We start from the raw sequence: 14,422 nt of genomic DNA, 5'->3' as shown, positions 1-14,422 counted from the left end.
AAAGGTGTGGAACAAGGCTGCAACCACCAAATATGTCCTCTGTCTAGGCCTACCTGCACTCACCTGATCTGTCTAGACTGCCTCATTAATTACTGTTGTTGTCACTTTCTGTTGCATAATTCAACAAGTGTGTCAAAAGCAGGATACTTTTGGATAAAAAATCAACACGATTGGCACCTATACTTTACATTGTTTACGAGATCAGACATTATAGCACTGTATTCAGAGTGTTTATTTTCATTTCAGCACATCTAATTTGTAAACATTTCAACTGTATTAAATTATTACTTTTTTTCTATTCCGCAAAAAATGAACACCCATCAAAATAAAGTTATCTTTCTTCTCCTTCTTGTGATGTAAGTGTCGGGACGATGCATTTAATCGCTGACAACGCTTTAGCGTTCTTATAGATACAACGGAAAGACAATGTTTTCCATTGAGCCCATTTCAGCCTTTACCGGGGTGTGTTTGACAGGTCATTTCCAAACATTTCCGCAGTCGTAATGTTAAAGGGAATAAATGACGGGCTCAAGCAGGAGTAAAATGAAAGCAATCAATCCAGTGAGATTTAAGTGACAAGTGGATTATGCGCCCCTCAAACACAGGAAATAGATGGCTGATGAAGACGGATCCTCAGGTGGGCGGGGCATGGGCGTCGCTACACACACAGAAACATACGCTGGTGTATCATGTAGGGATTTCTCTTCATCTCTCTCTCTCCCTATCTGTCATATATCACACCAACTACCCCGAAAGTCTCTCTCCTCTCTTTTGTCTTTTTCTTGCTGTCTGTCCTCTCCATGACACTCTCTCTCTCTGCTTCCGTCTCTCTCTCTCTCTCTCTCTCTCTCGCTCTTCCTACATCCATCTATTGATTATCTGTATTTCTGTTCTGTCTGTCCTGTATGTCTGTTCTGTTCTGTATGTCTGTTCTGTTCTGTATGTCTGTATGTCTGCTGTTCTGTATGTCTGTATTTCTGTTCTGTATGTCTGTCCTGTATATCTGTTCTGTTCTGTATGTCTGTCTGTTCTGTATGTCTGTATTTCTGTTGTGTATGTCTGTTCTGTATGTCCTGTTCTGTCTGTATGTACAGTGAGGGAAAAAAGTATTTGATCCCCTGCTGATTTTGTACGTTTTCCCACTGACTAAGACATGATCAGTCTATAATTTTAATGGTAGGTTTATTTGAACAGTGAGAGACAGAATAACAACAAAAAAATCCAGAAAAACGCATTTCAAAAATGTTATAAATTGATTTGCATTTTAATGAGGGAAATAAGTATTTGACCCCTCTGCAAAACATGACTTAGTACTTGGTGGCAAAACCCTTGTTGGCAATCAGAGGTCAGACGTTTCTTGTAGTTGGCCACCAGGTTTGCACACATCTCAGGAGGGATTTTGTTCCACTCCTCTTTGCAGATCTTCTCCAAGTCATTAAGGTTTCGAGGCTGACGTTTGGTAACTCGAACCTTCAGCTCCCTCCACAGATTTTCTATGGGATTAAGGTCTGGAGACTGGCTAGGCCACTCCAGGACCTTAATGTGCTTCTTCTTGAGCCACTCCTTTGTTGCCTTGGCTGTGTGTTTTGGATCATTGTCATGCTGGAATACCCATCCACGACCCATTTTCAATGCCCTGGCTGAGGGAAGGAAGTTCTCACCCAAGATTTGACGGTACATGGCCCCGTCCATCGTCCCTTTGATGCGGTGAAGTTGTCCTGTCCCCTTAGCAGAAAAACACCCCTAAAGCATAATGTTTCCACCTCCATGTTTGACGGTGGGGATGGTGTTCTTGGGGTCATAGGCAGCATTCCTCCTCCTCCAAACACGGCGAGTTGATTTGATGCCAAAGAGCTCGATTTTGGTCTCATCTGACCACAACACTTTCACCCAGTTCTCCTCTGAATCATTCAGATGTTCATTGGCAAACTTCAGAAGGCCCTGTGTTTCTGCTTTCTTGAGCAGGGGGACCTTGCGGGCGCTGCAGGATTTCAGTCCTTCACGGCGTAGTGTGTTACCAATTGTTTTCTTGGTGACTATGGTCCCAGCTGCCTTGAGATCATTGACAAGATCCTCCGTGTAGTTCTGGGCTGATTCCTCACCGTTCTCATGATCATTGCAACTCCACGAGGTGAGATCTTGCATGGAGCCCCAGGCCGAGGGAGATTGACAGTCCTTTTGTGTTTCTTCCATTTGCGAATAATCGCACCAACTGTTGTCACCTTCTCACCAAGCTGCTTGGCGATGGTCTTGTAGCCCATTCCAGCCTTGTGTAGGTCTACAATCTTGTCCCTGACATCCTTGGAGAGCTCTTTGGTCTTGGCCATGGTGGAGAGTTTGGAATCTGATTGATTGATTGCTTCTGTGGACAGGTGTCTTTTATACAGGTAACAAACTGAGATTAGGAGCACTCCCTTTAAGAGTGTGCTTTAAGAGTGTGCTCTGATTGAGAGGGGGTCAAATACTTATTTCCCTCATTAAAATGCAAATAATTGTATAACATTTTTGACATGCGTTCTTCTGGATTTGTTAGTTGTTATTCTGTCTCTCACTGTTCAAATAAACCTACCATTTAAAATGATAGACTGAGCATTTCTTTGTCAGTGGGCAAACGTACAAAATCAGCAGGGGATCAAATACTTTTTCCCTCACTGTATGTCTGTCTGTCAGTCTGTATGTGTGCTGTTCTGTCTCTGAATCTGTTGTCTCCATCGCCGCTATTTGTTCCTTCTAGTCCCTTCCAGACATTTCCTCTCTCTCTCTCTCCATCCCTAACTATTTTTCTCTTTCTCCCTCTCCATCTTCCTCTCTCTTTCTCTCCTCGCACACTCCCTCGCTCTCTCTCTCTCTCTCTCTCTCTCTCTCTCTCTCTCTCTCTCTCTCTCTCTCTCTCTCTCTCTCTCTCTCTCTCTCTCTCCTTCCCTAACTCTTTATTTTTCTCTTTCTCCCTCCATCTTCCTCTCTCTCTCTCTCTCTCCCCCCCTCTCTCTCTCTCTCTCTCACAATCCTCCTCCCTCTCTGTCTGTCTTTTAAACAGCAGGGACAGGGTAGGGAAGGAGTGGGGGGCAGGAAGAGATTGGTGTTTTAGATTCATGGCGTTGCCACTTCATTTGTAATGAGGCGGATTTGCTGTGCTCGACACTGCACACACATGCTCTGCTCGGCAGTCTCACCTTCCTTCCCTGGGTTTAATTAGTCTGCAGTGAGTAAAGTGTTGTTTGGCCGCCGCTCCTCTCCTCTCCTATTTATACCTCCACACTCTTCTGCGTACTAAATAGCACCCTATACAGTGCACACTTTTTACAAGGGCCCATAGTGCTCTGATCAAAAGTAGTGCACTATATAGGGAATATGGTGCAATTTAGGACGCAGCTCTCTCAAGAGCCTCAGCTTTCTCAGGTGATTATTTATTTAATTAGAAATTTGCTCAGGAGGGGACAGGCTTTTCGTTTTTTATTTCTCCCAGACCCGGCTGATCATCAGTCCGTCAGCGCTGGGTAGAGGCTGTGATGGTAAAGAAAGAAAGTCCCCCAGTTGGGATTTGCGCCCATTTTCCATTCATTATTGCATGGTGTGGCCTTTTGCATTTAGAGGTATGCGGTTTGTTGTTTGAAAAAGTAGGTTTGGCCTCACATTGAGAAGGGCTCGTAAGCAAGGATTTCACGGTAAAGTCTACACCAGTATCAAAGGTAATGGCTATTAAATAGCTATTACAGGCCAGGGGGTTCTTACTAATCACCCCAAACTACCCAAAACAACCCCAAAGAACCACAAACAGGTACCCAAAAGAACCCAACAGTGCCTAAATGAACCCCAAAGTACCCAAAACAACCGCAAACAGGTACCCAAAACAACCCCGAAATACCCAAAACAACCACAAGCAACCCCAAACAACCACAAACTGGTACCCAAAGCAACCCAGAAATACCCAAAACAACCCCAAACAACCATAGACGGGTACCCAAAACAACCCAGAAATACCCAAAACAACCCCAAACAACCATAGACGGGTACCCAAAACAACCCAGAAATACCCAAAACAACATTACCCAAACAACCATAGACGGGTACCCAAAACAACCCAGAAATACCCAAAACAACCACAAACTGGTACCCAAAACAACCCAGAAATACCCAAAACAACCCCAAACAACCACAAACAACCATAGAAGGGTAACCAAAACAACCCAGAAATACCCCAAAGTAGGTCTGCATGATATAGGCAAAACGTCTAATTGCATATTATTATTATTTTTAACCAAATATTGCGATTTAGATTTTAATTGCGATTTAGATCAAAGCACATGGGCCGCCAGGATAGTGGGTTCGATTCACTTGACCACCCATACGTAAAAAATGTATGCACGCATGACTAAGTATTTTGGATAAAAGCTTCTGCTAAATGGCATATTTCTACAACGGGTTGGTCAAAACAAGCATTGTGATTGGTTGAGAAGCATTCTACGGTACTTGGCTACAACTACAGCACAGCTGTGCTAAAAAAGTATTTTAACACGCCTTATCGTGTACAATATATTATGTACAGTGAGGGAAAAAAGTATTTGATCCCCTGCTGATTTTGTACGTTTGCCCACTGACAAAGACATGATCAGTCTATAATTTTAATGGTAGGTTTATTTGAACAGTGAGAGACTGTTGTCACCTTCTCACCAAGCTGCTTGGCGATGGTCTTGTAGCCCATTCCAGCCTTGTGTAGGTCTACAATCTTGTCCCTGACATCCTTGGAGAGCTCTTTGGTCTTGGCCATGGTGGAGAGTTTGGAATCTAATTGATTGCTTCTGTGGACAGGTGTCTTTTATACAGGTAACAAGCTGAGATTAGGAGCACTCCCTTTAAGAGTGTGCTCCTAATCTCAGCTTGTTACCTGTATAAAAGACACCTGGGAGCCAGAAATCTTTCTGATTGAGAGGGGGTCAAATACTTATTTCCCTCATTAAAATGCAAATCAATTTATAACATTTTTGACATGCGTTTTTCTGGATTTTTTTGTTGTTATTCTGTCTCACTGTTCAAATAAACCTACCATTAAAATTATAGACTCATCATTTCTTTGTCAGTGGGCAAACGTACAAAATCAGCAGGGGATCCCTCACTGTATTATATGGTGTTGTTTAGCATGACAGCGAGTAAAACACCCAGGTATAGGAGTTGTTGTGACAGGAGACTAGGAACCAAAGTGTTTGTCAGTGTTTCCCAAGGGACCCTAATTACACTGAACAAAAATATAAACGCAACATGTAAAGTGTTGGTCGCATGTTTCATGAGCTGAAATAAAAAATCCCAGAAATGTATTTCTCTCAAATTTTGTCCACAAATTTGTTTACATCCCTGTTAGTGAGCATTTCTCCTTAGTCAAGATACCTGGCATATCAAGAAGCTGATTAAACAGCGTGATCATTACACAGGTGCATCTTGTGCTGGGGACAATAAAAGGCAACTTTTTTAAATGGCACAGATGTCTCAAGTTTTGAGGGACCATGCAATTGGTATGCTGACTGCAGGAATGTCCACCAGAGCTGTTACCAGATAATTAAATGTTAATTTCTCTACCATAAGCTGCCTCCAACGTCGTTTTAGAGAATTTGGCATGGTGGGGGAGGGGGTGCTGAGGAGTATTTCTGTCAGTAATAAAGCCATTTTGTGGGGGAAAACACATTCTGATTGGCTGGGCCTGGCTCCCTAAGTGGGTGGGCCTATTCCCTCCGCCCACCCATGGCTGCACCCCTGCCCAGTCATGTGAAATCCATAGATTAGGGCCTAATTTATTTATTTCAATTGACTGATTTCCTTATATGAACTGTAACTCAGTTAAATATTTGAAATTGTTGCATGTTGCATTTATATTTTTGTCCAGTATACATTTGAATAGATTTTACATTCAGACAAATATTTTAGAATATGCTTCCACTCTGATTCAGAACATGTCGTTGCACAAACAACATGCTGACACCACCACTGGTAGCAGCCTGTATTGGAGCTAATGTTTGTTAGCCAGATTTGCCCACCTAGCTCCATAATCTTTGCTAGTTTAGTGCATTTAGATAGCCAGGTAGCTAGTTAGCGATTAGCATTAGCGGCTAACATTTCTTTAGGCGCTTACTTAGACTAACTAGCATTTTGCAGAGATAAAAATGCACAAACAAATAGTATAGTACAGAAAATGTGGATTTATATGAAGACGCAAAGTTGAAAGGAGCTTTGTTCTTGTGTTTTGACTGCATGGATTGCCCTAGCTAACAGAAGCATGCAGACTCAAACTAACACTGAATCTAACAGCCAAGCCAACTGTGCCTGCTTAAGTGACGGGGCGGGCTTTTTTTATTAGTATTTTTTATTTTATTTTGTATATACATTTTAGGGGGTAGATCACTTAATAGTGCAGATTGTAGATTCCATCAATGTAATTGTCTGCATAATTTCCAATCCCCCATTATATTTTTTTGTATATACAATACCAGTCAAAAGTTTGGACACACCTACTCATTCAAGGGTTTTTCTTTATTTTGACTATTTTGTACATTGTAGAATAGTAGTGAAGACATCAACTATGAAATAACTCATATGGAATCATGTAGTAACCAAATAGCCACCCTTTGCCTTGATGACAGCTTTGCACACTCTTGGCATTCTCTCAACCAGCTTCACCTGGAATGCTTTTCCAACAGTCTTGAAGGAGTTCCCACGTATGCTGAGCACTTGTTGGCTGCTTTTCCTTCACTCTGCAGTCCCAACTCATCCCAAACCATCTCAATTGGGTTGAGGTCTGGGGATTGTGGAGTCCAGGTCATCTGATGCAGCACTCCATCATTCTCCTTCTTGGTCAAATAGCCCTTACACAGCCTGGAGGTGTGTTGGGTCATTGTCCTGTTGAAAAACAAATGATAGTCCCACTAAGCGTAAACCAGATGGGATGGCATATCGCTGCAGAATGCTGTGGTAGCATGCTGGTTAAGTGTGCCTTGAATTCTAAGTAAATCACTGACAGTGTCACCAGCAAAGCACCCCCACACGATAACACCTCCTCCTCCATGCTTTACAGTGGGAAATACACATGCAGAGATCATCCGTTCACCCACACCGCGTCTCACAAAGACACGGCGGTTGGAACCAAAAATCTCAAATTTGGACTCCAGACCAAAGGACACATTTCCCACCGGTCCATTGCTCGTGTTTCTTGGCCCAAGCAAGTCTCTTCATATTATTATTATTATTGGTGTCCTTTAGTAGTGGTTTCTTTGCAGCAATTCGACCATGAAGGCTTGATTCACACAGTCTCCTCTGAACAGTTGATGTTGAGATGTGTCTTACTTGAACTCTGTGAAGCATTTATTTGGGCTGCAATTTCTGAGGCTGGTAACTAATGAACTTATCCTCTGCAGCAGAGGTAACTCTGGGTCTTCCATTCCTGTGGCGGACCTCATGAAAGCCAGTTTCATCATAGCGCTTGATGGTTTTTGCGACTGCACTTGAAGAAACTTTCCATATTGACTGACCTTTATGTCTTAAAGTAATGATGGACTGTCGTTTCTCTTTACTTATTTGAGCTGTTCTTGCCATAATATGGGCTTGGTCTTTTACCAAATAGGGCTATCTTCTGTATACCCCCCCTACCTTGTCACAACACAACTGATTGGCTCACCTGTTAATTGAAATGCATTCCAGTTGACTCCCTCATGAAGCTGGTTGAGAGAATGCCAAGAGTGTGCAAAGCTGTCATCAAGGCAAAGGGTGGCTACTTTGAAGAATCTCAAATATAAAATATATTTTCATTTGTTTAACACTTTTTTTTGGTTACTACATGATTCCATATGTGTTATTTCATAGTTTTGATGTCTTCACTATTATTCTACAATGTAGAAAATAGTAAAAATAAAGAAAAACCCTTAAATGAGTATTCCAGTTTGGGGTGATTAGTAGGACCTGGCCAGAGTAGGTGTGTCCAAACTTCTGATTTGTACTGTGTGTGTAATATATATATATATCTTATTTACATATTTTCCTTTATTATTTTCCCCTAACCCTACCCACCCCTCTCCTAATTGGGGTAAACTAATGGACAACAACACTTAGGCTTCTACTTCAAGCTTATACATACTATATACATTTTACGAACACAATGCACCTTACAACAGTTTGTTTGTTTTTAATCCCATCCTTCAGCTACCATCAACCCCTCCCATCCATCTCCAAAGCCCATCCAGCTTGATTTCTACTTTGCCATATATTTTTACCTGTGCTGTTTCACAAAAGTTCCGAACCCATGTACATTTTACGGACACAGCATATTTTACATTAGTTATCTTGTTGTTTTGAATCCCACCCTTCAAGGGGTGGGCTTAGTGTGTGTGGGAGAGCAGTGAGAAGACCAACCACAAACGGATACCCAAAACAACCCAAAAGTACCACAAACAATCACAACGTGATAATAGTGGGGTGCCAGGTAGCCTAGCGGTTGGGCCAGTAATCGAAAGGTCGCTGGTTCGAATCCCCGGGCCGACTAGGTGAAGAATCTGCGGTTTGGGGTTGTTTTGGGTACCTGTTTGTGGTTGTTTTGGGTACTTGTTTGGGATTGTTTGCAGTTGTTTTGGGTACTTTTGAGTTGTTTTGGGGACCTGTTTGGGGTGATTAGTAGGACCTGGCCAGTGTGCAGAATCAGAATTCCTTTTTATTTTCAATGAAATTAGGGTCTTTTTTTTAGCAGCTTTATCTGAACATGCTGTTACTCTCTGGGGATTGAACCTGTGTTATCTGTGCGACTCACGACAGTGTTAGCCCTCTGAGCTAAAGCCTATTCTTTAGCCCTGGGAGCTAACACAAGTTCTGAAGTCTCAAGCAAGGTTACTCATCAAGCAAGTTCAGCCAACCACCTCCACTACATACAGTCAGTATTTTTTGTTAATTCAAATAACCATTTTATTTATGAACCTTGGTGGCTGTGATCATGACTTGCTTTACCAGTCGTGGAACCAAGACGGACTATAGCGAACATTGTGCAGTGTTCAGTTGCCCAAGACGGACTGTGGACATGGCTCTACCAGACAGAACCAGTGTTCATTAGCTGGGGCTGATGGGGGTTTGGCAGGGGGTTGTGTGTGTTTTGGCAGGGGGTTGTAGGTGCCTCAGGTGTTCCAGTGTTCCACAGGGCCCTAATGAATCTGACAAGCTGTCAGTCTGTCTTCTGTCCTGCTCAGAGTGACTGACAGGGCCAAACCTACTGTTACTGCTGCATCTCTCTCACACTAATAAGTACTGTAACATACAGAACTTTAAAAATGGTATTTCATGGAACATATTGTTAAACGTTTGGGGTCGGTTTCCGGCTTCCGTGTCTTGGAAAGCAATCCCCCCTCCACACACACACACACGCACACACACACACACACGCACACGCACGCACACACCCATGCTACTTCATACACACTTAACCCCCTAAAACACACTGAAACCCTGAATGTCCTCTTTCAAACTCCATAGCAGACAGCGCCCATGACAGAGGACCTGCTGGAGGAGCAGTCGGAGGTTTTGGCCAAACTGGGCACGTCAGCCGAGGGTGCCCACCTCCGTGCCCGCATGCAGAGTGCCTGTCTGCTTTCAGACATGGAGTCTTTTAAGGTGAGGACACTCCACACCCTGACATCGACACTGACAACTAGACCGACATACACACACCCTGACATTAACGCTGGCATACAAAAACACGCACACACACACACACACACACACACACACACACACACACACACACACACACACACACACACACACACACACACACAAACGCACACACACAAAGAGAGAGAGACACACACAGAGAGGCACACAAACACAACCACTCACTGCCACCCGGACTGGGTGAGTGGCACAGGAGCCTATTAGTGGTCTCAGACCTCTCGGTAAGTCAGTGTGTCAGACTGGAGGGTGTTTGATTCGGTTCTCATGGTCTCCCTCATGTCTCACAGTGGCACAGTGGAGGGGATGCTAATTGTGTTATCAATATCAACGAAAGGCTTCGGATTAGAAATTATGCGGGGTGTGCATTTGGACGCTTGGTCGAGGTCTTATATAGCTGATGTACTGTAGAGATTTCTGTTTTAGTACTAAATGCACTTAAAATAATTTTAGTAGACATTCTTATCCAGAGCATACACTTAGATACTTTTTCATACTGGTACCCTCTGGGAATCGAACCCACAACCCTGGCTATGCAAGCAAGCACCATGTTCTATCAACTGAGCCACACGGGACCTAGAAGATTCAACACATAAATGCTTTTGATGATTAAAGTCAATTTCCTTCCTTCGTCATGCAGACAAATCTACAAAACAGCTCTTTACAATCCCACTATGTATGTATCTTGAATTAATTTAGCCAAGTTACATGTAATAGTTCCCTTAAAGTTATAGAAACAGGCCAAAGAAATCTTAATTAATCTCTATTGTCACCATACCACATTTTTCTGCTGAGTAGTATTCAGCCTCACCTGCTAACTCCAAGCTGTTGGCCCCAAGAGGTTCAGAACATCAGGTCACCATCTTTAATGTTCTCTGATGGGACTTCCGGCTCCACCCCTTTGTTCCCAACAGTAATAAACGCTGACAAATAGTGTTCCGTCAGGGGGCACAGTCGCAACTTTTTGTCGCATTACCCCGGTCTGTTTTTAACTGGCCCACTAAATGCTCTACTTTGGAGTATGTTCTTCTCAACCTCTTCTTCTTCTGTCCTCTCTGAGCTCCAACAACAGCTGACGCGAGAGGGAGGGAGGGAGGGAGGGAGGGAGGAGGGAGGGAGGGAGGGAGGGAGGGCGGGCGGGAGGGAGGGAGGGAGGGCGGGCGGGAGGGAGGGCGGGCGAGAGGGAGGGCGGGCGAGAGGGAGGGCGGGCGAGAGGGAGGGAAGGTTATAAACCAGAGGAAGGAGAATGTTGTGTACTCAGGTATAGCGGTTAGTTGAATTAGAATGGCCTCTAAATTTAGTGTGAGCCTTCTCGGGGCTGGGGCTGACAGGCTATGTATGTAATTGTGCCTAGCCAAGCATAATCTGGCATTTTAGCTTTAATTATCCCAGTCCCTGCCGGTGCAGTGCAGGGAGGATGGACCGCTGATGAATGGTGGGGAATATGACAGCCATGCAGCACATACCAGCCCCCTCCTCAACTCAGTGTGTCGCGCACACACACAAACACAGGTATACAAACACACATGCGTTGCACGCACGCACACACAAACACAGACACACACACGCTTCTTCCGTAGAGGGACAGCAGCAGAGGTCTCTGTCTGTGTCTCTGTCTGTCCTGCCCTGGGCCCCCAGGCTACTGAGGAGAGCTCCTGTCTGTCTGTGTCTCTGTCTGTCCTGCCCTGGGCCCCCAGGCTACTGAGGACAGCTCCTGTCTGTCTGTGTCTCTGTCTGTCCTGCCCTGGGCCCCCAGGCTACTGAGGAGAGCTCCTGTCTGTCTGTGTCTCTGTCTGTCCTGCCCTGGGCCCCCAGGCTACTGAGGAGAGCTCCTGTCTGTCTGTGTCTCTGTCTGTCCTGCCCTGGGCCCCCAGGCTACTGAGGAGAGCTCCTGTCTGTCTGTGTCTCTGTCTGTCCTGCCCTGGGCCCCCAGGCTACTGAGGAGAGCTCCTGTCTCAGTTATTCATGCTTTAGCCTCCTTGTCATCAATCCATCTACTGCTGCTTCACTGAAATGGAGCTGTCTCCTCGGTACCAAACTTAGTGCCTTCAGAAAGTATTCACACCCCTTGACTTTTTAAATTGTTTTGTTGTGTTACAGCCTGATTACATTGATATTTTGTGTGACTGGCCTACACACAACACCCCATAATGCCAAAGTGGAATTATGTTTCTAGAATTTTTTACAAATTAATACAAAATTAAGTATCCTAAAAAGTCACATAGGTTCCATGGACATTAAAACACATTACGGAGTACCACTCTCCATATTTTCAAGCATAGTGGTGGCTGCATCATGTTATGGGTATGCTTGTAATCGTTAAGGACTAGGGAGTTTTTCAGGATTAAAACCTGGTTGTCTGCTTTTTCACCAGACCCTGGGAGATGAATTCACCTTTCAGCAGAACAATAACCTAAAACATAAGTCCAAATCTACACTGGAGTTGCTTACCAAGAAGAATGTGAATGTTCCTGAGTGGCCGAGTTACAGTTTTGACTTAAATCTACTTGAAAATCTATGGCAGGACCTAAAAATGGTTGTCTAGCAATGATCAACATCCAATTTGACAGAGCTTGAAGAATTGTGAAGAAAAGAATGGCAAATGTTACACAATCCAGGTGTGGAAAGCTCTTAGAGACTTAACCAGTAAGACTCACAGCTGTAATCGCTGCCAAAGGTGATTCTAACATGTATTGACTCAGGGGTGTGAATACTTCAGTAAATTTGCAAACATTTCAAAAAACATGTTTTCACTTTGTCTTTATGAGGTATTGTGTATATTTTAATCCATTTTGAATTCAGGCTGTAACACAACAACAATGTGGAATTAGTCAAGGGGTGTGAATACTTTCTGAAGGCTCTGTATATACTGTGTAGAGCTCTGAAACATAATTACTAACATTGTCATGCCTGCCTGTTTCTGATTCTGTGCCAGGCGGCGAACCCGGGCTGTACCCTGGAGGACTTTGTGCGGTGGTACTCTCCCAGGGACTACGTTGAGGAGGAGGTGGTGGTGGACGAGAGCGGGAACACGGTGGTCAGGGGCGACCTGAGTGCCAGGATGAAGATCCCGGGGAACATGTGGATGGAGGCGTGGGCCACAGCCAAGACAACCCCCTGCTCACAGACAGAGACGCCTGTTTGACGACACCAAGGAAACTGAGAAGGTATGGCGCTTGGAGCATTTAGAATAGTATTGTCCATTGTAATTTAATGAACACTGCTTTGAACAGAGAAAGCATTGTCTAGTAGTGGGTTATTGGGTGAGTCCAACCAGGTTGAGAAAGTAGGCATCGATGCGCACTGAACAGAAGTAGGATGAAGTTGCCGTAGATACTGACCTAAATTCAGTTTGGTGTTTTTCCCACCAATGTTAGGATTTGGGAAGGATAAGCTGTGTTTGGGGAGGATATGCTCCGTTTTCCCCCCAAGGTTAGGATTTGTTGCCTGGCTACCCAAACTCCTTGCTCCGGCCAAGCGCTACGCCACGCCCACGGATGTTCGTTTCTTCTCTACAATGAGTCTGGATTTGAGTACCTCCCCGACGATTTCTAGAACACAAACACATTCTAACTCTTTTGATTGGTCCCAGAAACCGATGGGTTGGGCCAGAGCCAGAACACGTGGGTAAAGCAGAGCGTTTTGACATTCGTCCTTGGCTTTGATACTTTGATTGGTTAGAGATGAGCCAATCGCTGATGACTTTTTGTACAACACCCCTCATTTTGACGTCACCACAAACGACTTCAACGATGGCAGTCTCAGACTGAAGTATGTAGCGAACATAGTGCAGCGGAATAATTCACTTTGAGTTGTCAGGCAATAGGATTTGGGGAGGATAAGCTCAGTTTGGGGATTTCCCCCCCCAAGGTTAGGGTTTGGGGAGGATAAGCTGTGCCTAAGGGCAGCTTCTACCCAGAGCCATTGTGCATTGTGATTCACTGACTATGATTTAAAGGTCAACTGCACTTCCTGATTTGGCCTCGTTTTTCATCATTGCTCATTAAGAAATGCTAGCGGCCATGACAGAAGGCGAAGAAGAGTTGTCTTGGGGGTGTGGTTTGATGTGGGTGTTTCTTGGGTGTGTCTTTGCCATTCAATCACAACAAACCGTAGTTAGCCAGTTCGTGTTAAAACATTATTGACAGAAAGCTGGTAGGATGCATCAAACATGTCATCAGGTTTGCTTGATTATAAGCTAGCTAGTTAGCTAACATTAGCTAGCAGGAATCAAACTTGTCTTCAGGTGCAATGTTAGCTATACAAATCTTCCTCTCACATTACACGTTAGGTAGAGGCTATGTATTTAGCTAGTTACATCAGAGTATCATAGTCTAGTCTCATAGCAGCATAGCCTATCAAATAATGACATGTAGCTAGCTAGCTAATGGAGCTAGCTTGCTATAAACAACATTCTGCTACTTACCAGCAACACACCAGTCTCAGGTTTGACGATTGACAGCCTAAGTAGAAGCTAGTCGGATTGAATCCATGTCCTGGCCATCTGCCCATGATTGTTGAACAACTTTATGGAAGTCAATTTTCAGCAGAGTAGCTATTTCCCGAGCAAGGGCAAGTACTAACCACACGTTCCAGTGGGTGAGTTCGGTCTCCGCCCGCCCGGGGCACTGGGCCATGCAAAGCGAACTCGCCCAGTCTTATCCCAGAAAACCCGGGGCCACCACATGGAGCTTGGCAAAAGGGGGCATGATTTGTTGACATAACTGTAATC

The 14,422-nt window shown here is 44.3% G+C and overlaps 1 pseudogene; it reads left to right on the top strand.

Moving 5' to 3' along the window:
* The window catches only part of LOC121554919, a 71,026-nt pseudogene that overhangs the window by 42,566 nt on the left and 14,038 nt on the right, over positions 1-14,422 (top strand).

The sequence above is a fragment of the Coregonus clupeaformis genome, chromosome 40 (genome assembly GCF_020615455.1).
Source record: "Coregonus clupeaformis isolate EN_2021a chromosome 40, ASM2061545v1, whole genome shotgun sequence".
NCBI lineage: Eukaryota > Metazoa > Chordata > Actinopteri > Salmoniformes > Salmonidae > Coregonus > Coregonus clupeaformis.
The sequence above is the reverse complement of the archived record's forward strand: the minus strand, read 5'-3'. Positions and strand labels throughout refer to the sequence as shown.